General features: G+C 36.8%; 1 protein-coding gene and 1 pseudogene across 19 annotated transcripts in view; one reads left to right on the forward strand and one right to left on the reverse strand.

Moving 5' to 3' along the window:
* PEAK1 (pseudopodium enriched atypical kinase 1) overlaps nucleotides 1–26,559 on the reverse strand; it is a 306,616-nt gene that overhangs the window by 143,536 nt on the left and 136,521 nt on the right. For 2 of the 19 annotated variants that reach the window (XM_065548239.2, XM_065548243.2), the window contains one exon: nucleotides 14,217–14,380. The exons of 16 other annotated variants lie outside the window; for them this stretch is intronic. The gene's annotated coding sequence lies outside the window, so the exon portion shown is untranslated. The remainder of the gene's footprint in view (nucleotides 1–14,216; nucleotides 14,381–26,559) is intronic. One more of the 19 variants, XM_065548240.2, reaches the window with a different exon arrangement.
* LOC102131423 (non-histone chromosomal protein HMG-17 pseudogene) lies at nucleotides 13,512–13,781 on the forward strand (annotated as a pseudogene).

Consider the following 26,559-nt stretch of genomic DNA (forward strand, 5'->3'; position numbering starts at 1 on the left):
CCTGAGGTCAGGAGTTCAAGACCAGCCTGGCCAACATGGAGAAACCCCATCTCTACTAAAAATAAAAAATTAGCCGGTGTGGTGGTGCATGCCTGTAATCCCAGCTACTTGGGAGGATGAGGTAGGAGAGTTGCTTGAACCCGGGAGGCGGAGGTTGCGGTGAGCCGAGATCATGCCACTGCACTCCAGCCTGGGCAACAAGAGCAAAACTCGGTCTCAAAAAAAAAAAGAGAAATCAAGCACTATATTTCTAAAATAATCTATGGACAAAATAAGAAATTATGAGAGAAATTAGAAAATATTTTGAGCTAAATGAAAACTCAACATATAAAAGTTTGTAAAATGCCGTTAAAAAGGTGCTTTGAGGAAATTTATAGTTTTCTATTCCTTTATTAGGGAAGAAAAGGTCTAAACTCAGTTATCTAACCTCGCACCACAGGAAGCTAGAAAAAAGGAGGAAATTAAGCCAAAGTAAATACAGAGTAACAAAATAACAAAGAAGGGAAATTAAAAAAAAAAAGATACCTGAAAAATAGAGAAAAATCAATGCAACCAAAAACTGTTCTTTGAGAGAAAATTAATGAAATTGGTAAACTTGTAGGTAGACTGAACAAGAGAAGAAACAGAAAATCACCAATATTAGGAATAAAAGGAGAGACTATCACTAAAGAATCTACAGACATTAAAAAAAAAAAAGACTACTATAAATGATTTTATGCCAATACGTTTGACAACTAAGATAAAATGGACAAATTCCTTAAAAGACACAGATTACCAACACTGACTTAAGAGGTAATCTGAAATCTACGAAACAAATACTACAACTATTAAATAATTTTAGCAAGATTGCAGAATAGAAAGTCAATACACAAATATCTATTTTATTTCTATAGCAACAAGCAGAAATTTAAAAAATCCAAGTACCATTTATAATAACATTAAAAAATGAAATATTAAATTTATCAAAGAATTAGAATTTGTAAAACCTTCCCACAAAGAAAACTCCGGGCCAGGCGCGGTGGCTCACGCCTGTAATCCCAGCACTTTGGGAGTCCAACGCAGGCAGATCAGGAGGTCAGGAGTTTGAGACCAGCCTGACCAACTTGGTGAAACCCTGTCTCTACTAAAAATACAAAAATTAGCTGGGTGTGGTGGCGCGCACCTGCAATCCCAGATATTCAGGAGGCTGAGGCAGGAGAATCACTTGAACCTGGGAGGCAGAGGTTGCAATGAGCCAGGATTGCGCCAGTGCACTCCAGCCTGGGCGATAGAACGAGACTCCATCTCAAAAAAAAGGAAAAAGAAAGAAAACTCTAGCTCCCAAAAGATTTGTTGGTGAATTCTATCAAACATGTAAATGAAAAATACCAATCCCACATAAATTCTTCCAGAGAGTAGAGAAGGAAACACTTCCAAACTGACGTTATAATAAACAGAATTGGATTGATTCTAAAACTAGAAAAAAAATTCAAAAAAGAACCCTAAACCACACATCAATATCCCTCATAAACACAGATACCAAAAAAAAAAAAAAAAAAAAAAATCCTTAGAAATAGCAAATCAAATTCAGCAATATATAAAAAAGAACACAAGGTTGATTTTACATCTCAAACAAATTAATGTAACCATTGTATTAGTCCATTCTTGCATTGCTATAAAGAACTACCTGAGACTGAGTAATATATGAAGAAAAGAGGTTTAATTGACTTGCAGTTCCACATGCTGTACAGGAAGCATGGCTGGGTAGGCCTCAGGAAACTTACAATCACGGCAGAAGATGAAGAGGAAGCAGGCACATCCTCACATGGCAGAGCAGAAGAGCAAGAGAGAAGGAGGAAGTGCTACACACTTTTAAATAATCAGATCTCGTGAGAACTCACTATCACGAGAACAGCAAGTGGAGAAGTCAGTCCCCATGATCCACTCACCTCCTACCAGGCTACTCCTCCAACAGTGTTGGAGCATTACAGTTTGACAAACTGGAGGATTACAATTTGACATGAGATTTGGGTGGGGACACAGAGTCAAACCATATCAGCCACATTAACAGAATCAAAGAGAAAACCAATATTTTCATTTCAACAAATAAAGATAAAAAAGCATTTAACAAATTTCAATACTCATTCATAAAAAAAACTTTGGGAAATGCAGAATAGAAAAGAACTTCATTAATTTTAAAAAGGGCATCTGTAAAATATACACAGCCAACATCATACTTAGTGAAAAACCAAATGATTTTCTCCTAACATCGGGAACCAGGCAAAGATGTTCACTTCTGTTCAACATTACAATGGAGGTCATAACTAGTGTAATGAGACAACAGAAAAATAATGAAAAGCATAAAGATGGGAAAGAAAGAGGTTAAAATGTCTTTATTTGCAGAAGACATGATTATATGCATAGAAAATCCTAAGGAAACCTACAAAAGAAATACCACAACTCTTGAGTGATTTTAGCAAGATCACAAATTAGAAAGTCAACATACAAATATCTGTTCTATTTCTATATCTAACAACAAGTAAAAATGTTAAATACCATTGATAATAGCATTAAAAAACATGAAATACTTGAGTTTAACAAATTATGAATCTAACAAAATATGAGAAATGCTTATAAAATGCTATCTTAAAAAAACACTGCTAAGACAAATCAAACAAAACTGAAATAAATGAATATATCAGGTTAACGGATTGGAAGACTCAACATTATTAATGTGGCAATTCTTCCCAAATTAGGTCTACAGATTCAATCTGACACCAATCAAAATCCTAGGTTTTAATCATAGAAACATACAAGCTGGTTCTAAAATATATACGGTATTTGTCTTTCTGTGCCTGGCTTATTTCTCTTAACAGAATGTCCTCCAGTTCCAGCTATGTTATTACAAATGAGAGGATTTCATTCTTTTTTATGGTTGAATAATATGCCATTGGGCATATGTAGCACATTTTCTTTATCCATTCATCTACTGATGGAAACTTAACGTTAAGTGAAATGTGCCAGCCACAGAAAGTCAAATATTGCATGTTCTCACTGTTACATGACAGTTTAAAAAACTGATCTCAAGGAAGTAGAGAGGAGAATGATGGTTACCAGATGCTTGGAAGGGTAGTGGAGGGTGGAGGATGGATGGTTGGTTAATGAGTGTAAAAATATAGTTAGAGGCTGGGCGCGGTGGTTCACGCCTGTAATCCCAGCACTTTGGGAGGCCAAGATGGGTGGATCACTTGAGGTCAGGAGTTCAAGACCAGCCTGGCCAACATGATGAAACCCGGTCTCCATTAAAAACAGAAAAATTAGCCAGGCATGGTGGCGCATGCCTGTAATCCCAGCTACTCGGGAGGCTGAGGCAGAGGTTGCAGCGAACCAATATCACGCCACTGCCTAGCCTGGGCAATAGAATGAAACTCCATCTCAAAAAAATTTTTTTTAAACTCCAAAATATAGTTAGATAGTAGAAGTAAGATCTAGTGTTTGGTAGCACAAAAGGGAGACTATAGTTAACAATAATTTAATGTATATTTCAACATAACTATAGGAGTAGATTCAGAATGCTACCCACACAAAAAAAAATGATAAATGTTTTGAGTTGATGGAGATACCAATTACCCTGATTTGATCATTACACAATGTATGCTCGTATCAAAATATCACATGTACCCCAGAAATATGTACAACTGTTGTGTATGCATAACAATTTTTAAAAATGTATATGAAAACCCAAATGAAAAACTTATTTTGAAAATAAAGAATGAAGTATGAATACTTCTAATAACTGATCTCTAGATTTATAACTAAGCTAGAGCAATTGAGATAGTTTGATCATGGCCTGCAGATAAACATACAAATGGAACATAATAGAGAATACAAAAATAGACCTACAAATATATGCTACATTGATTTTCAACAAAAGTGTCAAGCTAATTCAATATAGGAAGATAATATTTTCAACAAATGGTGTAGAATAGGATATTTACCTGGCATGAAAATGAACTCTCCCTTTACCTCACACCATACATATAAACTCAAAATGCATCATAAACCTAAGAGTGAAACTACAAAACATCAAGAAAAAAGAAAAAGGAAATGATGTTATGACCTTAGGATAAAGAGAAACCATAAAAACACAAAACAGAACTCACCTCATAAACTGTAATTTATAAAAATTAAAAACTTCTGCTGTTTTAAAAACAGAATTAGAAAAATTAAGTGGCCAGTAAGTACATGAAACAATTAAAACCATAAGATACCACTTCATACACATAGAAAAGATAAATTTAGAAAGACTGACAATTTCAAATATTAGCAAGAATGTCGAGCTGTGGTGTCTATGTCAGTAGCTACTATATTGGATGATGCAAATATAGAAAATTTTTTATTACTGCAGAAAGTTCTATAGGACAACAATGATGTAGAGTATCTGAAATGCTCATAAATTGCTGCTAGGAATGGAAAATTTTATCAACATTTTTAAAAAGTTCGGCAGCTTCTTCCAAAGTTTAAAATAAAATTTAAAAACTTACCAAAGAACCAAATAGTTTCACTCCTAAGTATTCACTCCACAGAGTTGGCATCATCAGAGGCCTAGTAGGAAGCTGAAACTCCCACCCCTGCCCACAACAGGTGCCTCCTACCAAGTGTCACTGGAGGATGATTAGTACCCTAAACTTATTCCTCTACCTGACAGTAATGAGGCAACATCCTTCCCCCTGCCAGTATACTATCAAAAGAGACCTGCCAAAACAGAAGACTTAAATGAAATGCAAAATCTCATGACATAATGTCCAAAATGTCTAGGTTTTGATTGAAAACCATTTGCCATATCAAGAATCAGGAAAATCATAACTTGAATGAGAAAAGACAATCAATGGATACCAATACCAAGATAACAGACATAAGAATTATCTTACAAGGGAGGAAAAATGGCAGATAGGGGTCAGGACTAACTTCAGCTCCCAGTTGGATGGATACAGTAGCATGTGGAGACTCACATCATGAACTTCTGCTCCAACAACTACCGCAGGAACATACCAGGAAAGCCGAGATAATCCACAGACCCTTTGAAGGAGCTGGATTGCTGCTGTAGGCTCTGTGGGACAGCCAAGGAACTGTGAGTCAGCTAGTTTTCTCAGTGGGGAGGCTTATAGCCTGGGACAAAGTTTTCAGCCCTCCTCACTGGCTGCCTGGAAATCAACTCCGTGTTGTTGGTTGGGGGGCACAGTGGGAGTGGGACCAGCCTTTTGGGTTGTAGGCTGCATGGGAGCTGTATGAGGACTCTGGCTGCAGGTATTTTCTACTTCCCTGGCAACCTGTGTGATGCAGCAGAGGCAGCCATAATCTTCCTGGGAACATAATTGCATTGGCCTGGGAAACACGCCCCCATCCTCTACAGCAGCCACATCAATTCCTGCCCAAGGAGAGTCTGAGCTCAGACACACCTAACCCTGTCCACATCTGATGGTCCTGCTGGTAGCTGAAGACCAAGGATATACCCTCTTGAGAGGTCTATGGCCCCAACCTCCACCTCATCCTCCCTATACTACCACAGTTCATATGTTCTTTAAAGCACCACCTCCTATCTGAAGGCCAACCAACACAAAACCAGCTCGGGTAACAAAAATACAACCAGGAACCCTCACAGTATCCACTTCATGCCCCTGCTACCTCCACCAGATCAGGTGTTGGTATCCATGGCTGAGAGACCTGAAGACAGATCACATCATAAGACTCTGCAGATACTCCCCAGTACCAGTCCAGAGCCTAAGAGCTCTGCTGGATGGCTAGATCCAGAAGAGAAACAACAATCACTTCAGTTCAGCTCTCAGATATTCCCATCCCTATGGGAAAGGGAAGAGCACCACATGAAGGGAGCAACCTGTGGGACAAAAGAATCTGAACAGCAGCCTTTGAGTCCCAGATCTTCCCTTTGATACAGTCTACTCGAATAAGAAGGAACCAGAAAAACAATTTTGGCAATAGACAAAACAAGGTTCTTTAACACCCCCAAGAGATCACACTAGCTCACCAACAATGGCTCCAAACCAGGAAAAACAATCTCTGAATTGCCAGAAAAAGAATTCAGAAAGTCAATTATTAAGCCAATTGAGTAGGCATCAGAGAAAGGTCAAATCCAAGAAATCAAAAAAAGATACAGGATATGAATGGAAAAATCTCCAGTGCAATAGATAGCATAAATAAAAACTAATCACAACTTCTGGAAATGAAGGGCACACTTAGAGAATTGCAAAATGCACTGGAATGTCTCAGAAATAGAATTGAACAAGTAGAAGAAAGAACTTCAAGCCTGAAGACAAGGCTTTTGAATTAACCCAATCTGATAAAGACAAAGCAGAAAAAAGAATTTTTAAAAAATGAACAAGCCAGGCACAGTGGCTCATGCCTATAATCCCAGCATTCTGGGAGGCCAAGGAGGGCAGATCACTTGATGTCAGGAGTTTGAGACCAGTCTGGCCAACATGGTGAAACCTTGTCTCTACTAAAATATAAAAATTAGCTGGGTGTGGCGGTGTGTGCCTGTAATCCTAGCTATGTGGGAGGTTGAGGTAGGAGAATCACTTGAACCTGGGAGGCGGAGGATGCAGTGAGCCCAGATTGCACCACTGCATTTCAGTCTGGATGACAGAGCAAGAAACAAAAACAAAAACAACAACAACAACAACAAAAAACTTCCAAGAAGTTTGACATTATGTTAAATGATCAAATTTAAGAATAACTGGTGTTTCTGAGGAAGAAGAGAAATCTAAAAGTTTGGAAAACATGTTTGAGAGAATAATTGAAGAAAACTTTCTTGGCCTTGCTAGGGATCTAGACATCCAAATACAAAAAGCTCAAAGAACTCCTGGGAAATTTCATTGCAAAAAGATCACCACCTAGGCACACAGTCATCAGGTTATCTAAAGTCAAGATGAATGAAAGAATCTTAAGGGCTGTGAGGCAAAAGTATCAGGTAACCTATAAAGAAAAACCTATCAGATTAACAGCAGATTTCATAGCAGAAACCCTACAAGCTAGAAGGGACTGGGATCCTATCTTTAGCCTCCTTAAACAAAAATAATTATCAGTCAAGAATTTTGTATGCAACAAAACTAGGCTTCATAAATGAAGAAAATATATGGTATTCTTCAGACAAACAACTGCTGAGAGAATTAGCCACTACCAAGCCAGCACTACAAGCACTGCTAAAAGGAGCTGTAAGTCTTGAAACAAATCCTCCAAATACACCCAAATCGAATATCCTTAAAGCATAAATCTCACAGGACCTATAAAACAACACCACAATGAAAAAAAAAAAGGTATTCAGGCAATAAATAGAGCAATGAATAGAATAGTACCTCACATCTCAATACTAACGTTGAAAGTAATGGGCCTAAATGCTCCACTTAAAAGATAGAGAATGGCAGAATGGATAAGAATTCAGTAATTAAGTATCTGCTGTCTTCAAGAGACTCACCTGACACATAAGGACTCACATAAAGTTAAGGTAACGGGGTGGAAAAAGATACTCCATGCAAATGGGCACCAGAAGCAAGCAGGAATAGCTATTCTTATATCAGACAAAACAAACTTTAGAGCAACAGCTGTTAAAAAAGATAAAGAGAGACACTGCATAATGATAAGAGGTCTAATACAACAGGAAAATATCACAATCCTAAATAGATATGCACCTAACACTGGAGCTCCCAATTTATAAAACAATTACTACTAGACCTAAGAAATTAGATAGGCAGCAACAAAATAATAGTGGGAGACTTCAATACTTCACTGACAGCACTAAACAGGTAATCAAGACAAAAAGTCAACAAAGAAACAATGGGCTTAATAGACGTTTACATAACATTCTACCCAACAACTACAGAATACACATTCTATTCATCAACACATGGAACATTCTCCAAGACAGACCATATGACAGGCAACAAACTCTCAACAAATTTAAGAAAATCGAATTATACAAAGCACTTTATTAGATCACAGTGGAATAAAATTGGAAATCAACTTCAAAAGGAACCCTCAAAACCATGCAAATACACGGAAATTAAATAACATGTTCCTGAATGATCACTGAGTCAAAAGTGAAATCAAGATGGAAATTAACAAATTATTTGAACTGAACAATAATAGTGACACAACCTATAAAAACCTCTGGGATATAGCAAAGGCAGTGCTAACAGGAAATTCATAGCATTAAATGCCTACATCGATAAGCCTGAAAGAGCACAAACAAGACAATCTAAGGTCACACCTCAAGGAGCTAGAGAAACAAGAACAAACCAAACCCAAGCCCAACAGAAGAAAATAAGCAACCAAGATCAGAGCAGAACTAAATGAAATTGCAACAAACAAAAAAATACAACAGATAAATGCAATAAAAAGCTGGTTATTTGAAAAGATAAATAAAATTGATAGACCAGTAGTGGGATTAACCAAGAAAGAAGAGAGAAGATCCAAATAAGCTCAATTATAAACAAAATGGGAGATATAACAGCCAATACTACAGAAATACAAAATATCACTCAAGGCTACTATGAACACCTTTATGTGCATGAACTAGAAAACTAGAGGAGATAGATAAATTCCTGGAAATATACAACCCTCCTAGGTTAAACCAGGAAGAAACAGAAACTCTGAACAGACCAATAACAAGAAATAAGACTGAAATTGTAATTTAAAAGTTACCAACAAAAAAAGTCCAGGACTAGATGGATTCACAGCTGAATTCTATCAGACATTTAAAGAAGAACTGGTTACCAATCCTATTGACACTACTCCAAAAGACACAGAAAGAGGGAATCCTCTTGAAATCATTCTATGAAGCCAGTTTCACTCTAATACCAAAACCAGAAAAGGACATAACCAAAAAAAGAAAACTACAAACCAATATCCCTGATGAACATAGATGCAAAAATCCTTAACAAAATACTAGCTAAACGAATCCAACAGCAGATCAAAAAGATAATCCACCATGATCCAGTGGGTTTCATACCAGGGATGCAGGGATGGTTTAACATCGGCAAGTCAATAAATGTGATACACCACATAAAAAGAATTAAAAACAAAAATCACATGATCATCTCAATAGATGTGGAAAAAGCATTTCACAAAATCCAGCATCCCTTTATGCATGATTAAAACCCTCAGCAAAATTGGTAAAGAAGGAACATACCTTAAGGTAATAAAAACCATCTATGACAAGCTCACAGCTAACACTATAATGAATGGGGAAAAGTTGAAAGCATTCCCCCTGAAAACTGGAATAGGACAGGGATGCCCACTTTCACCACTTCTATTCAACACAGTACTGGAAGTCCTAGTCAGAAAAATTAGACAAGAGAAAGAAAGAAAGGGCATCCAAATTGGCAAACAGAAGTCAAACTGTCGCTGTTTGCTGATGACATAATCGTATACCTAGAAAACCCTGAAAGACTCATCCAAAAAGCTCCTGAACTAGTAAATGAATTCAGCAAAGTTTCAGGATACAAAATTAATGTATACAAATCAGTAGCCCTGCTATACATCAACAGCAACCAAGCTGAGAATCAAATCAAGAAATCAATCCTTTTTATAATAGCTGTTAAAAACAAAAACAAAAACAAAAAACTTAGGAATATACTTCATCAAGAGGTGAAAGTGAAAGACCTCTGCAAGGAAAACTACAAAACACTGCTGAAAGAAATTATAGATGACAAAGAAATTATAGATGACAAAACAAATAGAAACATATCCCATGTTCATGGATGGGTAGAATCAATATTGTGATAATGACCATACTGCCAAAAGCAATCAACAAATTCAATGCAATTCCCATCAAAATACCACCACCATTCTTCACAGAACTAGAAAAAAACAATCCTAAAATTCACATGGAACCAAAAGAACCCACATAGCCAAAGCAAGACTAAGCAAAAAGAACAAATTTGGAGGCATCACATTACCCAACTTCAAATGATACTATAAGGCCAGAGTCACCAAAACAGCATCGTACTGGAATAGAAACAGGCACACAGACCAATGGAACAGAATAGGGAATCCAGAAATAAAGCGAAATACTTACAGTCAACTGATCTTTGACAAAGCAAACAAAAACATAAAGTAGGAAAAGGAAACTATCTGCAGCAACCTAGATGGAATTGGAGACCATTATTCCAAGTGAAGTAACTCAGGAATGGAAAACCAAACATAGAATGTTCTCACTCATAAGTGGAGGCTAAGCTATGAGCACGCAAAGACATAAGAATGATACGATGAACTTTGAGGACTTGGAGGAAGAGTAAGAGGGAGATGAGGGATAAAAGACTACGTATTGGGTACAGCGTGTACTTCTAGGGTGATGGGTGCACCGGGAGACGGAGGTTGCAGTGAACTGAGATTGCAGTGCAGCCTGGGCGACAGAGTGAGACTCTGTCTCAAATAAATAAGTAAATAAATAAAATTAAAAAATAAAAAAATAAAAAGGAAAAGAAAAAAATGTATTTTTTAAAGAAAGAAAAAGAATTATCTCACAAGGATTTTAAGGCAGCCACCATTAAAATGCTTCAATGGGCAATTACCAACATACTGGAAATAAATGAAAAGAACAGAAAGCCTGAGTAAAAAAAGTCTCAGCAGAGAAAAATAGAATGTAAATAATGAAATTACAAAACCAAAATTACAATAACTGAAATCAATGTCAGTGGATGGGTTCAATAGCAGAATGGATGTGACAGAAGAAGGAATCAGTATACTAAAAAATAAAACAATAGAAATTTGCCATTCTGAACAATAGGAAGAAAACAAACCAAAAAATAACAAACAGAACTCTGGTGACTCGTGAAACTATAATAAAAGACTAACATTCCTGTCATCAGAGTCTCAAAAGGAGAGGAAAAAAAGGACAGAACTGAAAAATAATTTGAAAAAATATGACTGAAAAGTTCTCAAAAGACATAAACCTACAGATTCAAGAAGCCAAGTAAACCCCAAACAGTGTAAACCCCAAATCAATCCATGCCAAAACACATCAAAGTCAAACTTCTGAAAACTGAAGACATAGAAAAAATCTTGAAAGCAGCATCAGAAAAATAACATTTTCCCTAGAGGGGAAAAACAGTTTAACGACAGTAAATTTCTCATTAAAAACCATGGAAGCCAGAAGGAACTGGCACGATTTATCTTTCAGGTGCTAGGAGAAAAGACTTGTTAACTCAGAGTTCTTTATCCAGCAAAAATATCCTACAGCAATGAAGAAAAAAATAAAAATATTTATAGAGAAAGGGTAATTTCTCACTAGCATACCTGCTTTAAAAGAATAAAGAAAATTCTCTAAGCAGAAAGGAAATGAAAAAAGATCTCAAATAATCCAGGAATCGTGGATAACGAGGAAGGAAGGATGACAGAAGGATGAAAAATATGTATAAATACAACAGATTCCTGTTCCACTTGAGTTTTTCAAATTATGTTTGATTGCTGAAGCAAAAATTATAATGCTGTATGATATGGTTCAAAATGTATGTAAAGAAAATGAAACCATTAATACACATAAAATATATATATAAACATGCACATAATATACACATATACATATATTAGAAACATTTAAAAATGTTAAGATATTAAATGGGGGAGAATAAAGGGAGCAAAAGTTTCTATACTTTACTGGAAGTGATAAAATGCAGCATCACCAAGTAGCACTGTAGTACAGCCAACTATGATTTGTTACATACAAAATGTAGTATCTAGAGTGATGGAAAAAAGCCATACAAAGAGATATACTTTAAAACACTGAATGCTAAAAAGTATTCAAGTAACCTGCAGGAAAGCCAGAAAACAAACAAACAAACAAACAAAGTGTGACACATCCATACTGTGGAAAACTAACTATATTGGCAATAAATAGGAATGATTCTTGACATCTCAACTTAGATGGATCTCAAGGGCATTATGCTGAGTAAAAAAAAGCCAATCTCAAAGGTTTTATACTATATGATTCCATTTATATAACATTCTCAAAATGACAAAATTATAGAGATGGTTACCAAGGGTGAGGAATGGTGGAAGGGAGTGGGTGTGCGTGAGACTATACAGAGGCAGCAAAGAGACATCATTGGGTTAAGGAATTCTGTATCTTGGTTGCGGTGTTGGTTACATGAATCTACACATGTGATAAAATACCAAAGAACGATATACTACTTGCTTTACAGCAATGTCAATGTACTGGTTTTAATATTGTTCTATAGCTACATAAGATGGAACTAACAGGGGAAACTCGGTGAATGGTACAGTAAACATGGTACTTCTCTGTACTATGTTTTCAACTTTCTGTGAATTTATAATTATTTCAAAATAAAAAGTTTAAAAAGTGAATTAATTTTGTGAACTATTTAAGAGCTCACTAATAGGATCACCATATCTGTAAGTAAATATTTTTGTTCTGCCGGGCGCGGTGGCTCAAGCCTGTAATCCCAGCACTTTGGGAGGCCGAGACGGGCGGATCACGAGGTCAGATCGAAACCATCCTGGCTAACACGGTGAAACCCCGTCTCTATTAAGAAATACAAAAAACTAGCCGGGCGAGGTGGCGGGCGCCTGTAGTCCCAGCTATTCGGGAGGCTGAGGCCGGAGAATGGCGTGAACCCGGGAGGCGGAGCTTGCAGTGAGCTGAGATCCGGCCACTGCACTCCAGCCTGGGCGACAGAGCGAGACTCCGTCTCAAAAAAAAAAAAATATATTTTTGTTCTAATAGAAAAAAATTATAGCAACTTTATTCATAATAGATAAAACCTGAAAATAAGAAACTAATCTGAAAAGGCAACATATTGTATGATTCCAATTATATGACATTCTGAAAAAGTTAAAACCATGGAGAGAGTAAAAGGTTCAGTGGGTTGTCAGGGGCCAGAGAAGGAAAAGGGATGAACAGGCAGAATGCAGAGGATTTTCAGGGCAGTGAAAATACTCTATATGATACTAGAATGGTAGACAGCTGTCATTACGCATTTATCCAAACCCATAGAATGTACAACACCAAGAGTGAACACTAATATAAACTATGGACTTGCGATGATTATGATGTCTTAATGAAGGTTCATCAATTGTAGCAAATGTACCATTCTGGTGGGGATGTTGATAATAGGGAATGCTATACACTTGTGGGGACGAGGGTGTGTGGGATTATCTCTATACCTTTTTCTCAGTTTTGATGTTGAACCTAAAATTGCTCTAAAAAAATGAAGTCTTTTGAAGAAACATTGGAAACGAAATGTTCATGAACAGGTGATTAAGTATATTGTGATACAGTCATACAATGGAATACTATTCAGCAATTAAAATAATGAACTACTAATACACACAACATATGAATTTCAAAAAATTAAGCTGAGAGAAAAGCTAGATTCAAAAAGAGTATATAATAATTCAATTTATAGGAGCAGTGTGAAGAAGCAGCAGCAAGAACGATCCCCAGACTGACCAAAGCCCACACAATGCACCTATGTCCTGCCAGCATCACCACCACCATGCCAAAGAGAAAGGCTGAAGGGGATGCTAAAGGAGATAAAGTCAAGGTGAGGGACAAACCCCAGAGAAGATCTGCGAGGTTGTTTGCTAAACCTGCTCCTCCAAAGCCAGAGACTGATCCTAAAAAGGCCCCTGCAAAGAATGGAGAGAAGGTACCCAAAGGAAAAACAGGAAAAGCTGACACTGGCAAGGAGAATAAGCCTGCAGAATATAGAGATGCCAAAATAGACCAGGCACAGAAAGGTGAGGGTACTGGAGATGCCAAATGAAGCATGTGCATTTCTGATAACTGTGTACTTCTGGTGACTATACAGTTTGAAATACTATTTTTTATCAAGTTTTATAAAAATGCAGAATTTTGTGGGTTTTTTTTTTTTTTTTTTTTGAGACGGAGTCTCACTCTATCATCCAGGCTGGAGTGCAATGGTGCGATTTCTGCTCACGGCAACCTCTGCCTCCTGGGTTCAAGCCATTCTCTAGCCTCAGCCTCCTGAGTAGCTGGGATTACAGACTCATGCAACCACACCTGGCTAATTTTTGTATTTTTAGTAGAGATGGGTTTCACCATGTTGATCAAGCTGGTCTTGAACTGACCTCAAGTGATCCGGCTGCCTCGGCCTCCCAAGGTGCGCGCGCGCGTGTGTGTGTGTGTGTGTGTGTGTGTGTGTTTTCAAAGCTATGTTGTTAGTACACAGAACACTTACTGTTGTTTTTGGGGGAAGGGGTATATGTCACTAATAAAATGTCTCCAAAGCTGGATTGATGTGGGGAAAATACCTTTCCCTTCTAGTTTTGAGAGACTTCCTCTTGGATCTCAGGAGGAGGGACTCCCTGACTTAGACACACATGGCCTCCTTGGCACAAAAGCCTGTGGGATGGAAAAACAAATTTGTTTTTACGTCCTTTTCTCCCTTTCCACCTTTCAGCATAGACTTAACTTCCTTAAACCCAGACATCTGCTGGGATCTGACCCCCAATCATTGGTTACCAGTGTTTCAGACAATCTGGATGTTCCAGTGATACCACTGAGATGGAGCCCCTCAAAAGAGCAGTGGTTCCATTTCTAGACTGGATCTTCAGATAAATTCTGCCATTTCATTTCACTGCCTGAGTCAGGATTGGCTTGTGAAAAGTTGTTAAACAATATTTAAATGTGAAATGTCAACCTCACTCTAAACTTTCCCTGTTCACAGCATCACATGAAGACTTCATGGGGTTTATAGTGGCTTTCTGATTTTTGGTAGTCCATTGAAGAAGGGAGTTTGAAAGTTGTTGTATGTATACTGTTAATGATTCTCTGCCCATGTCCTGCCTGAAATACCATGATTATTTATGTTAAGTATCTTTAATAAAGCTGGATACAGTTTGGCTAGGAAATAAAATTCCATTTATACAATATTCTGGAATAGGTAAAACTATAATGATGAAGTAGAGATGGATCAGTAATTGTTAGATGTAGGGACAGATTTTGACTAAAAAGGGACAGCCAGAAGTTTTCTAGGGTGATGGGACTGTTTGTTTCCTGTTTGTAGTGGTAGTTTATATGGATCCATACATGTGTTAAAGCTCACAGAACTTATTTAAAAAGTCAGTCTTGGGCCAGGCACGGTGGCTCATGCCTGTAATCCCAGCACTTTGGGAGGCTGAGGCAGGCAGATCACTTGAGGTCAGGAGTTCGAGACCAGCCTGGCCAACATGGTGAAATCCTGGTCTCTAGTAAATACACAAAAATTAGCTGGGCATGGAGGCAGGCACCTATAATCCCAGCTACTCAGGAGGCTGAGGCACAAGAATCGCTTGAAAATGGGAGGCGGAGGCTGCAGTGAGCTGAGATCATGCCACTGTACTCCAGCCTGGGCGACAGAGTGAGACTTCATCTCAAAAAAAAAGGGTTAGCTTTACTGTATATAAATTTTAAAAACTAACAACAAAATAAAATAATTTCCCATCACAACTTTTCAAATTCTATCTTCAATTATTTAATAGATATGTAAAGTGTATTCTAATCTTAGTTCTGTTGCCACCTATATAACACTTGAGGAGGTAGCTTCACACCCTTAGTTTCACTTTGCAAAATGAAAGGGGATAATCAAATGATTTCTGAAGCCTTTTCTTATTCTAAAACCTGTTCCTATTCCATATTTCTGTTAAATTTTTATTATTTTAGAATTAGCAAGGAACACAAAATATTTTAATGCACTCAAGTGGACTCTATAAACTTCTTTCACACAGTGTGGGCTGGCTTGCAATATTCTTGTTATTCGTTTTATGTGATCTTTTATGGGCTCTAAACATTTGACCTTACTTAGTAGCTTTGTGTAGATGATCACTAGATAGCACTCTCATCTCTGGAATAATCAGGTTTCTGACTATAAGAGCTGTACAAGATTTCTATTTCCTGGCTGGGCATGGTGGCTCATACCTGTAATCCCAGCACTTTAGGAGGCTGAGGCAGGTGGATCACTTGAAGTCAGGAGTTTCAAGAGCAGCCTGGCCAACATGGTGAAACCCTGTCTCTACTAAAAATACAAAAATTAGCCAGGTGGGGTGGCATCTATAATCCCAGGAGGCTGAGGTTAGAGAATCGTTTGAACCCAGGAAGCGAAGGTTGCAGTGAGCCAAGATTTGCCATTGCACTCCAGCCTGGGCAACAGAGCGAGACTCCATGTCAAAAAAAAAAAAAAAAAAAAAAATTACATTTCCTTTATCATATCAGACTTTGTCTATAGTTTGCTGTAAAAAGAGTATGTGAAATGCTATTTCTGCCAGCCAAATGATGCCTATTGTTATTAATTTTTATAAGACATGATATTCATATTGCTGGAGAAAAGAAAGTCATTTTTACTGACTTCATTCAATATAATAAAAAACTTTTTTTTTAACCTTACATAGAAAATCTGGAGTCCCCAAATCTTTTGCAAAGATCTTCATTTCTCCTATAGAAGAGCTGCAGACTGGCAACATACTATACTACCAAATCTTATATTAAAATGTTCTGTTTATATATAAGTATAAGCAAAGCTATTGAGGAAGTTCATACAATTCAAGAATCAAATTTAATAACTTCATAGAAAACCCTCATTGCAATTAGCAACTTTTCAATTTTTTTGGAGATGGGTTTTCATAAAAGAAATAAAAAGACCCAAGAGCAAGTTATTATCTCTTTCAACAATACTCTCAATTTTGTACAGCAGAATAATTTTTGAATATTTATGAAAATCATCCAAATTTCTCACATTGGGAATTAAGAAAACTAAAGGTGGCATATATATGTTAATGAAATATTCAATAACTATTTGAATATTTATACTTACTTGGTACTATTTTTCTCTGATAAATTCAAATAACTGGGCAACTCAAGGTGGACTGATCTTACAAATGCAGGCCAACAGATTCTGTAATTCTCCTTTATTACCTATATTTCTATTTCTTAAAACTCTGAATCAACCCATTTAATTCTCTCAAATACAACACAAAGAAATAAAACAAAGCCCTGAGCTACATTTAATCATTTAATTGTTAAGTAGCAATACACTTGCAAAAGAAAAAACCAATCAATATTTCCAAATAATTCTATCACCATGCTAAACTTTAAAATAACTTGGTCAAGAAAGAAGCTATAAATCAAATTTATTTCCTGGGTGTTTAGATCACAAACCCAAATATACACATACATACATATACACATAAATCAACAGCTCCATATTTCCCTTATTGCCATCCTGAGGTTTACTGAATATGACATCGAAGAGTTCCTCAAATTTCCATACATCTAAGAACTTATCTCATTTTTAGAAAATATCCTGGCACAGAAAGCAGACTACATAGAAATAAATCTACATTAAAACTAATCAATAGCTAGGAAAAACAATTTAATGCTAACGAATTTGTCAACAAGACTTGTTAAAAAAAAAAGTTACTGTTTCAGCAATTTCTTCATTGGAATAGTTTAAAAAGTTAAAAGGCTTTGGGTATTAAAACCATGCCTTCTGAATCACAAGGCCATACACGTGTAAAAAGGGAATGTTTTAATACGAATGGGACACCAGCCTGGAAGCCTGGCTTGCTTGCAGTTGACTCTAGATCAGGAATTCTTTAAGCCTAAAGCCAAACAAGAGAAACTCACAGATCACAGGAAAAAGCCCAGTCATCTTGAAAAATTCTAAACCCTCAGTTAAATGTCGTAACCTTTTTATGAACACTAAATCACAATGGGCCAATGAGAAACTAACAGTAGTCCTTAAAACTGACTATAGTCTGGGTTAGCAAGACACAATCGTATTACAATAGGTACAATTTAATGAAACTGTGTTAGGAATTTGAAGTTTCCAGGAAACTAGCTCCTTAGTTATCTCAAAACAAAAATCAAAAAATTAATTACTATGAAGGGGCCTCTTCATCTTTTCCTTTAAAGCACCATTAAAAAGTGGCTGTAAAAAAAACCTTTACACATGTTTTGAACTCAGACATAGAGTTGAGAATTAAAAACTAGCTCTGTTCAAGTCTGCATCAAATATCATTTTGAATTCCATGGATCTGTGATGGCGTGAGAATGGGTACGCAATAAGAGGTGGAGCTCTGTAGAGCAGGGCATAAGGAAAGAACATCAGCAGCTGGGCAAGAGAATATTATAATGGACTCTTAAGAAAAACAGACTTCAGAAAGGACATAATACATTTTTCTTCTCTAAAATAAGTCAAATCTCATAATGTTGCTTTCAAATTTTGTTGTATATCAACTCCATCCTTTGCTGTTTTCCTTATTTGATTACAACCATCTGGGAGATCCTCCTTTCTTTTATTAGTTCTACAGAATACATGCAGTTAATCATCTTAAAAAAAATATTTTAATATAGAACAACAACTAGAGATTGTATTAATGATCAAATTTTCATATCTGCAGAGAAAGCACCATTATACCACGTAATCTAGAAAGTCAGTTCCTTTTAAAGGAGAGACAATTTGGGAAAAAAATTGTATAAGAAAAACTGCTCATGCCTACATACTAGTTTTAAAATTATTTTCTTTCCAATTAAAAAAATACTAAAAAGTTACAAAAAAGTTGTAGCTCTACAACTACAAAGTGGAAATAAAAAAGAAAACTCACTTCAATAAAGGCAATGAAATAATCAAATAATTTTACATAAAGCTTAGCTTCCCAGGCTTATTTATTTGTTTTCAAAGTGTCTTTTCAAATTAACTGTTTGAAATTTTCCTTAGCTCACCTACAATTTATGAATACTTTATTATAAAGTATGATTTCTCCTTGCATTACTTAGTCAGGATAAAGTATGTTATTGATAAACACAAGGATATTAAAAGTCAATTATGCTTATTCTTAAGCCAGGAATAAATGAAAACCAAAATTAAATCAACTCATAGACCTTATTACTTGCCACTTCCTTTCCTCTTTGTTACTGCTATTTACATAGCTGTAGTCATTACTACTTTCATGTTAGAAAATGTTTTGTTTCTTCTGCTTGGATTTTTTCATAAATCACTGAATTCTCACTTTCTCACAAAATAGTACTTCATTGAAGGATGTAATTAGTCTCACTAAAGCAAGAAAACATGATAAACTCGGTTGAGAGTCACAGAGTCAACTTCATCTAGCCCAGCTATGTGACTAATTCAATCTGGTCTTGTATACAATGAAGAGAATAGTATTTAACCCACAGAGTATGGTGATGAGGCTCACATGAGATTAACGTATGTAAAAGAACAAAGAGCTTTGAAATGTTTACAGTGCCATACAAACGTGAAGGTCTCAGTCTCTTCATCTGTCACCTGGGAGGAATTAATGAAGTGATCTCTAAAGACTTATCTCTCAACCAAAAATTCTTAGCTATTCACATGTAAAAATATTCACATTTTAAAAATCTACTGATAGGATAATTGTATCATTGTAAGGGACTCAGGGAACAATGAAGTCAATCTTCTCATCTTACAAAACATATGAAAACAGGTTAAGATACTTGTAGAGCACATGAGTCACCAGGAAAGCTGGGAATTGAAAGAACCCAGATCTGAGCCCCACCTCAAAGTCCTTTCTATCATATGTTGCTGTTCACTATTCTGTGAATTTAAAATCTCTCTTCACCACAGGATCATGTAACCTAAATTACTTTTTCAAACTGATTACAATGAAAAGCTTGTTAAGATGTAAGTATTATTTTGGTAAGGTGATTTAACTGCTAATAGTTGAATTAAGATGTTTACAAATGACACTAATAGCAACAGAGCTCAGACTAAATTGTCCAGCTATTTGTTTGGTTTGTGTAATATTAAATTTTAAGTTGGCTGGGTGCAGTGGCTCAAGCCTGTAATCCCAGTACTTTGGGAGGCCGAGGCGGGCAGATCATGAGGTCAGGAGATTAAGACCATCCTGGCTAACACAGTGAAACCCCGTCTTCTCTACTAAAATACAAAAAAAAATTGACCACGCGTGGGGGCACACACCTGTAGACCCAGCTACTCGGGAGGCTGAGGCAGGAGAATTACTTGAACCCAGAAGGCGGAGGTTGCAGTGAGCTAAGATTGTGCCACTGCACTCCAGCCTGGGCGACAGAGAGACTCCATCTCAAAAAATAAAAAATAATAATAATAAACAAAAAAAAGATTAAGTCAATAGACATGGTGTAAACCTTATCTAACCTTTCCCAATACACGGTTTTGAATCTGCTTTTGGTAATTACTAGCTATGTGATCTCGGGCAATTTGCTTATTTCTTTGTTTTAAAGATGAGGGATAACACCATGTATGTCACCTGGCTGTTGTTAATTAAGTAAGTTAGTTCATGTTAAGTCCTTACAATAGTGTCTAGCACATAGTAAGTGCTTACAAATGTTAGTTCCCGTCTCTAATCTTCTAAACTTCTGAAGAATAGAGAATACGCTCCCCCTTTTTACTTCATCAGAAAGTAAATGAAATAAATTCCTTAAATGAAAGTAAATTCCTTAAATGAAATACATATGATCTCCACCTTCTACTTCAGTAATCAGCTAGTTGCACAACAACTAAACCTAAATAAAATAGGGAACATTGTGACATAATGGAAGGCAAATACGGTTTGGAGTCAACAGATATGAGTCTGAATCCCACCTTAACTCTTTAAGAGCTTCTGACCTCAAGCAATTTACCAAACCTCACAGAACTTTCCATGTTAAAATGAGATTGCTATCTAGCTTTTTATAATTTTGTCTTTCATATTCATAGTTAAGTTGCAAATAGTTTGATATCCCCTATGTCATTTTTTTTTAATTGCATCTATTTGATTCTTCTCTCTTTTCTTCTTTATTAGTCTGGCTAGCAGTCTATTTTGTTGATCTTTTCAAAAAAACAGCTCCTGGAGTCATTGATTTTTTGAAGGGTTTTTTGTGTCTCTACCTCCTTCAGCTCTGCTCTGATTTTAGTTATTTCTTGTCTTCTGCTAGCTTTTGAATTTGTTTGCTCTTGCTTCTCTAGTTCTTTTAATTTTGATGTTAGGGTGTTGATTTTAGATCTTTCCTGCTTTCTCTTGTGGGCATCTATACACTGCTTTAAATGTGTCCCCGAGATTCTGGTATGTTGTATCTTTGTTCTCAAAGAACATTTGGTTTCAAAGAACATCTTTCTTTCTGCCTTCATTTCGCTATTTACCCAGTAGTCATTCAGGAGCAGGTTGTTCAGCTTCCATGTAGTTATGCGGTTTTGAGTGAGTTTCTTAATCCTGAGTTCTAATTTGATTGCACTGTGGTCTGAGAGACTGTTATGATTTCTGTTCTTTTGCATTAGTTGCAAATAGTTTGAAAAGGGCATGTCTTACTCATCTTTGTCTCCTCCATACTATTATGACAAGGTTTGAAATTATTAGATTTTTGCTGGAATAAGACAGGCGATTAATAAAAGAGATTCAAGACCAGAATAAATATGTTACATTATGGAAAGAAAAAGTACAAACCTGGTTTAATTGGCTCCAACTCTGGGCATTATGTCATTGCTTCCTTTTCTCTCCTTACAAATGGATCTCAAGTATTATTTTCCCTTTAGAACATGCAAAGTGGGGAAGATATCTTAATAAAGGGCATTTGAATCACTCTTTAAAACTAAGCATTCTTTAATTCACCATAAGGCAGAATCAAACTCTTACTTATTCTATTTGATGAACTTGTTTTTAAGCTATAAAATAACTAGGAGGCGTTTTAATTGGTTAATATAACAGAAACATTATAGGCTTAAGTAGCCAAAAAGTAAACATATATTATAGTGCATTAAAATAAATTTGTTCCTTACTTCAAAAAATTACTTTCAAAGAATAGCAATACCTCTGTTAAAGACAACTTCCCTATTCAGGGGTTGCATGAAACAGTGTAGTTTATTATAATACATTACACAAAAATACTTCCGGTTCCTATAGTTCTTAACCTTTTGGGTGGAAGGTGAGTGGTGAGTTATATAAAACTTTGATAATCCAAAAGAAGCTATAAATTGCATCCTCATAAAAATGTATATATATGCATCATATCTTGCATATAATTTCAGCTGAGTCATGAAACCCAGTCATGTACCCTGTGGATCTCTAGAACCTGTTGGTAGACACTGTTCTTGAGTTTTAAAAAATGAACAGACTTAAGAAAAATGAAGAAATAGTGACCCAGAGAGATGAAAAAGATTAAATAAGGCCACACTGTACTCAGGAAGAGGAGGATGTTCAACTATCATATTAATCCACATAAGACTGACCATGCAAAATTTAGTGCAAATCAGTGCCTTCGGGTCAGAGTAACTCTCACAACAAAACCAGAATAGGAGACTTCATGGTGCCTAGTACATAGCAGCTCATGAAATGATATGAATTTAAAAATATTTGTTAAGTAATGAAAATGGATAAAATATAAAAACACAATTTCCAAGTAAATGAAATGTTTTCCAGCTGAACAAAATAAGTGGCAAACTTAAACATTTATTATCTACTACATAACATTATATAATATCCTACTATTCAAGAATGCTTAAAGAGTTTTCCAAAAAGGATAAAGTTGTCCTCCTTTTAAAAGTAATTAGGCAAAGACATAGAGTTTTTCCTTCCTAGTTTCCTTTTTGTGTTCCTCTTTTTCCCATTCCTCCTAGGGTTCAGGGTTTTGTCTACTTCACACTCTACTCACATTTTCGGTATTCCTCCCAGGACTGGGAGGAACTCAAATGAATACCCTGAATCCTGACCTTTCACCTGAGCCTCAGACTCCTACATCCAGTTGTTTGTTGGATGTTTCTAACTGAAGATACTATAGGCAAAAACTCAGTATATCCCAAACTGAGCTGTTCATCTTTTCCTAAAATCTGTTCCTTTTTAAAGTCCCTGTCACAGCAGAACCACAGCCCCTTAACTTCTTAAGCCAAAAGTCTGGCAATCATCTCACACTTCACCAGTCATCTTCAATTCTTACTGATTTCTACTTTAAACACTTTCCAAGTCTATTTCCTCAATTCCATCCCTATTAATAGTATCCAAATCCAAGTTATCTTTCAATATGACCAAATCAGTAACCTAACTCATCTCCCCATCTCTACTTTTATCCTACCTCAAATTTGTTTACATACTTCTGCCAACATGATTGATTTAAAATAAAATTTTGCCACATCAAGCACTATCATATATCAAACCCTCATTATGTCAAACTCTTCAAAGCAACCCAACACTAACAGAATAAAGTCCCTTATTCAACGAATAAATGTCCAAGTGTGACATATAAAGTCCTCAATGACCAGGCTCATACCTATCTCTTCAGCTTTATTTCCTATCTCCCACTTTACTGCACCACAGCCATACTGAACTATTTGTCAATCCCATGTATTCTCACACTGTTCTCTTTGCCAGTATATCTTTACCTACCTTCCACACATGGGAAATTCTTATTCAGGTACAAGATCACTTTCTCTGGAAACCCTGACCACAGCATACTTCTCTACACCACCAAGCTCACACATCATTGCAATAAGCACTCAGGAGATATTTAACTATTAACGAAACTAAGCAAACTAATGACAAAGCAGCATATAATTTATATACATAAAACCAGTGAGAAGGGAAACTAAATGGATTTTAGTAAGTCTCCTTGGAGAAAATGTCTTAACCTGGCAGATCCAAGGAGTAACTGTTCAGATTGTTGAAGAGAAGAAATAAAAGTATTTGAATGAGGCCGGGCGCGGTGGCTCACGCTTATAATCTCAGCACTTTGGGAGGCCGAGGCGGGCAGATCATGAGTCAGGAGATCGAGACTACGGTGAAACCTTCTCCCTACTAAAAATACAAAAAAGTAGCCGGGTGCGGTTAATCCCAGCACTTTGGAAGGCCGAGGCGGGTGGATCACGAGGTCAGGAGATCGAGACCCTCCTGGCTAACACAGTGAAACCCCGTCTCTACTAAAAATACAAAAAATTAGCTGGGAGTGGTGCCAGGCACCTGTAGTCCCAGCTACTCGGGAGGCTGCGACAGGAGAATGACGTGAACCTGGGAGGCGGAGCTTGCAGTGAGCCTAGATCCATCTCAAAAAAAAAAAAAAAAAAAAAGAGGCTTACATACTACAATCAATAATTCACCAAAGACCCTCAAGTATTTTTTTCTGAAACCATATGGCAAAGGTGACATTTAGGTACTATCCTCTACTTCCATTAGAGATACATTAGAGAAATATTTTCATCTTTTAGTCACTTCCCTGCATCCTTATAGATTTAAGAAGGTATTCCCACTGAATTAGCACTTACCAAAGAACTTTACACACAACTCTCAAATTATAACACATCTCTATATTGCATAATAGTTTATTGAAATTGGAATAAGGTAACATACGACTCTCTTTCAATTAGATCAAGGGCTGATTAATCTTACAAAACAGTCTTTAATACTAGAACATTAGGTTGCTCCAAGTAAGCAGGGAAAGTGAAAATATAGTATGCTTGATGTTAAATTCACAGAGGATTTCAACTGCAAATACTTTGCTTTCTAAATGCAACATAACTAAAAAGCATCAATCCTTAAATACACGACCAGATACAGTGCCTCATGCCTGTAATCCCAGCACTTTGGGAGGTCAAGGCTGGTGGATCACCTGTGGTCAGGAGTTCCAGTCCAGCCTGGCCAACGTGGTGAAATCCCATCTCTACTAAAAATACAAAAATTAGTGGGGCATGGGGGCAGGAGCCTGTAATCCCAGCTACTCAGGAGGCTGAGGCAGAGAGAATTGCTTGAACCCAGGAGGCGAAGGTTACAGTGAGCCGAGATTGTGCACTCCAGCCTGGGTGAGAGAGTCAGACTCTGTCTCAAAAAAAAAAGAAAAGAAAAGAAATCAAAACACTTAAAATAATACACTAGTCATAGTGCGGAAGAATAAATCTATGAATTATTTCCATGTGAAGAGTGAATATTAAGGTCATCTACCAAAAATAAGGAGAAAAAGATGCTGTTATAATTACTTTTTTTTTTTTTTTTTTTTTTGAGACAGAGTCTCATTCTGTTGCCCAGGCTAAAGGGCAGTGGCATGATTCAGCTCATTGCAACCTCTGCCTCCCAGGCTCAAGCAATTTTCCTGCCTCAGCTTCCCCAGTAGCTGGGATTACAGGAGCCTGGCATCACACCCAGCTAATTTTGTTTTGAGATGGAGTCTCTCTCTGTCGCCCAGGCTGCAGTGCAGTCCACAATCTTGGCTCACTACAGCCTCCATTTCCTGGGTTCAAGCAATTCTCCCAGCTCAGCCTCCAGAGTAGCTGGGATTACAGGTGCCCAGCACCATGCCCAGCTAATTTTTGTATTTTCAGTAGAGATGGGGTTTCATCATGTTGACTGGTCTCAAACTCCTGACCTCAAGTGATCCACCTGTCTTGGCCTCCCAAAGTGCTTGGATTACAGGCATGAACCACTGTGCCTGGCTAATTTTATATTTTTAGTAGAGGCAGGGTTTCACCATGTTGGCCAGGCTGGTCTCAAATTCCTGACCTCAAGTGATATACCCGCTTCAGCCTCCCAAAGTGCTGGGATTACAGGCATAAGCCTCCTTCTCCTTCTCTTCTCCTTCTCCTTTTGCTTTTGCTTTTTTTCACTCAGTTGCCCAGACTGGCAGACTGGAGTGCAGTGGCGTGATCATGGATGACTGCAGCCTCCACCTCCCAGGCTCAAGCAATCCTCCCACCTCAGCCTCTCTGGTAGCTGGGATAACAGGTGCATACTGCCATGCCTGACTAATTCTTTTCTTTCCTTTTTTTTTTTTTTTTTTGTAGAGATGGGGTGTTGCCTTGTTACCCAGGCTGGATAACTACTCTTGATGACATAAAATCTACTGTTTGCAGTAAAGACAGAAAGCATTCACCCTAATACCTTAGTTAGAAGCCTACAGAATCAGTCAGAAGAAGATCAAGTCAGAAACATAAGCAGCACAAATAAATCAGCCACCCCAAACTGAAGAATCTCTAAATGTAGGTCTATATTATTTTTATTTTAAGCATTTAACTATATAGCCATATAAGACAATAACAAAGGCATATTTTCTATACCAAGGAAGATGATGATTAGGAAACAGACATATGTTAACAAGCACAGAATCACTTTGAAGTATAACAGTCAATGCATGGGGTTGTATGTTGGCTTGTCCTTGACTTTGTAAATGCCAATTCCCTGCTTTCAGATTTGCAGACAATAAAATGTGAGATACAAAGCTGAATGTTAATTTTCAACATAACACTGATATGTCAGAAAGTATGGGTAATTCTCATTCTCACATAATACCTGTCATTTTAAAACACCCCTACTGATATGAATCAACATTTGTGAATGAAAGGTTAAAAAATGCTTTTGAGCTGTCATATTCAAGCAAATTGACAGATATGAATGCACACACACACTAGTCTTCGATTATGAACTCTCCTCACACATAAACACTATTATAAAATAAATTTCTTTAAGAGAAAAGGGACTGATAATGTTGCAAGCTTGCTAAAGAGAATAACATCAACCATAGAAGAAACTGGCGGTCCACCAATATGATGCTGACAACCACATTATGCTCAAGTGTGCTAT

This window comes from Macaca fascicularis, chromosome 7 (genome assembly GCF_037993035.2).
Source record: "Macaca fascicularis isolate 582-1 chromosome 7, T2T-MFA8v1.1".
NCBI classification, from domain to species: domain Eukaryota; kingdom Metazoa; phylum Chordata; class Mammalia; order Primates; family Cercopithecidae; genus Macaca; species Macaca fascicularis.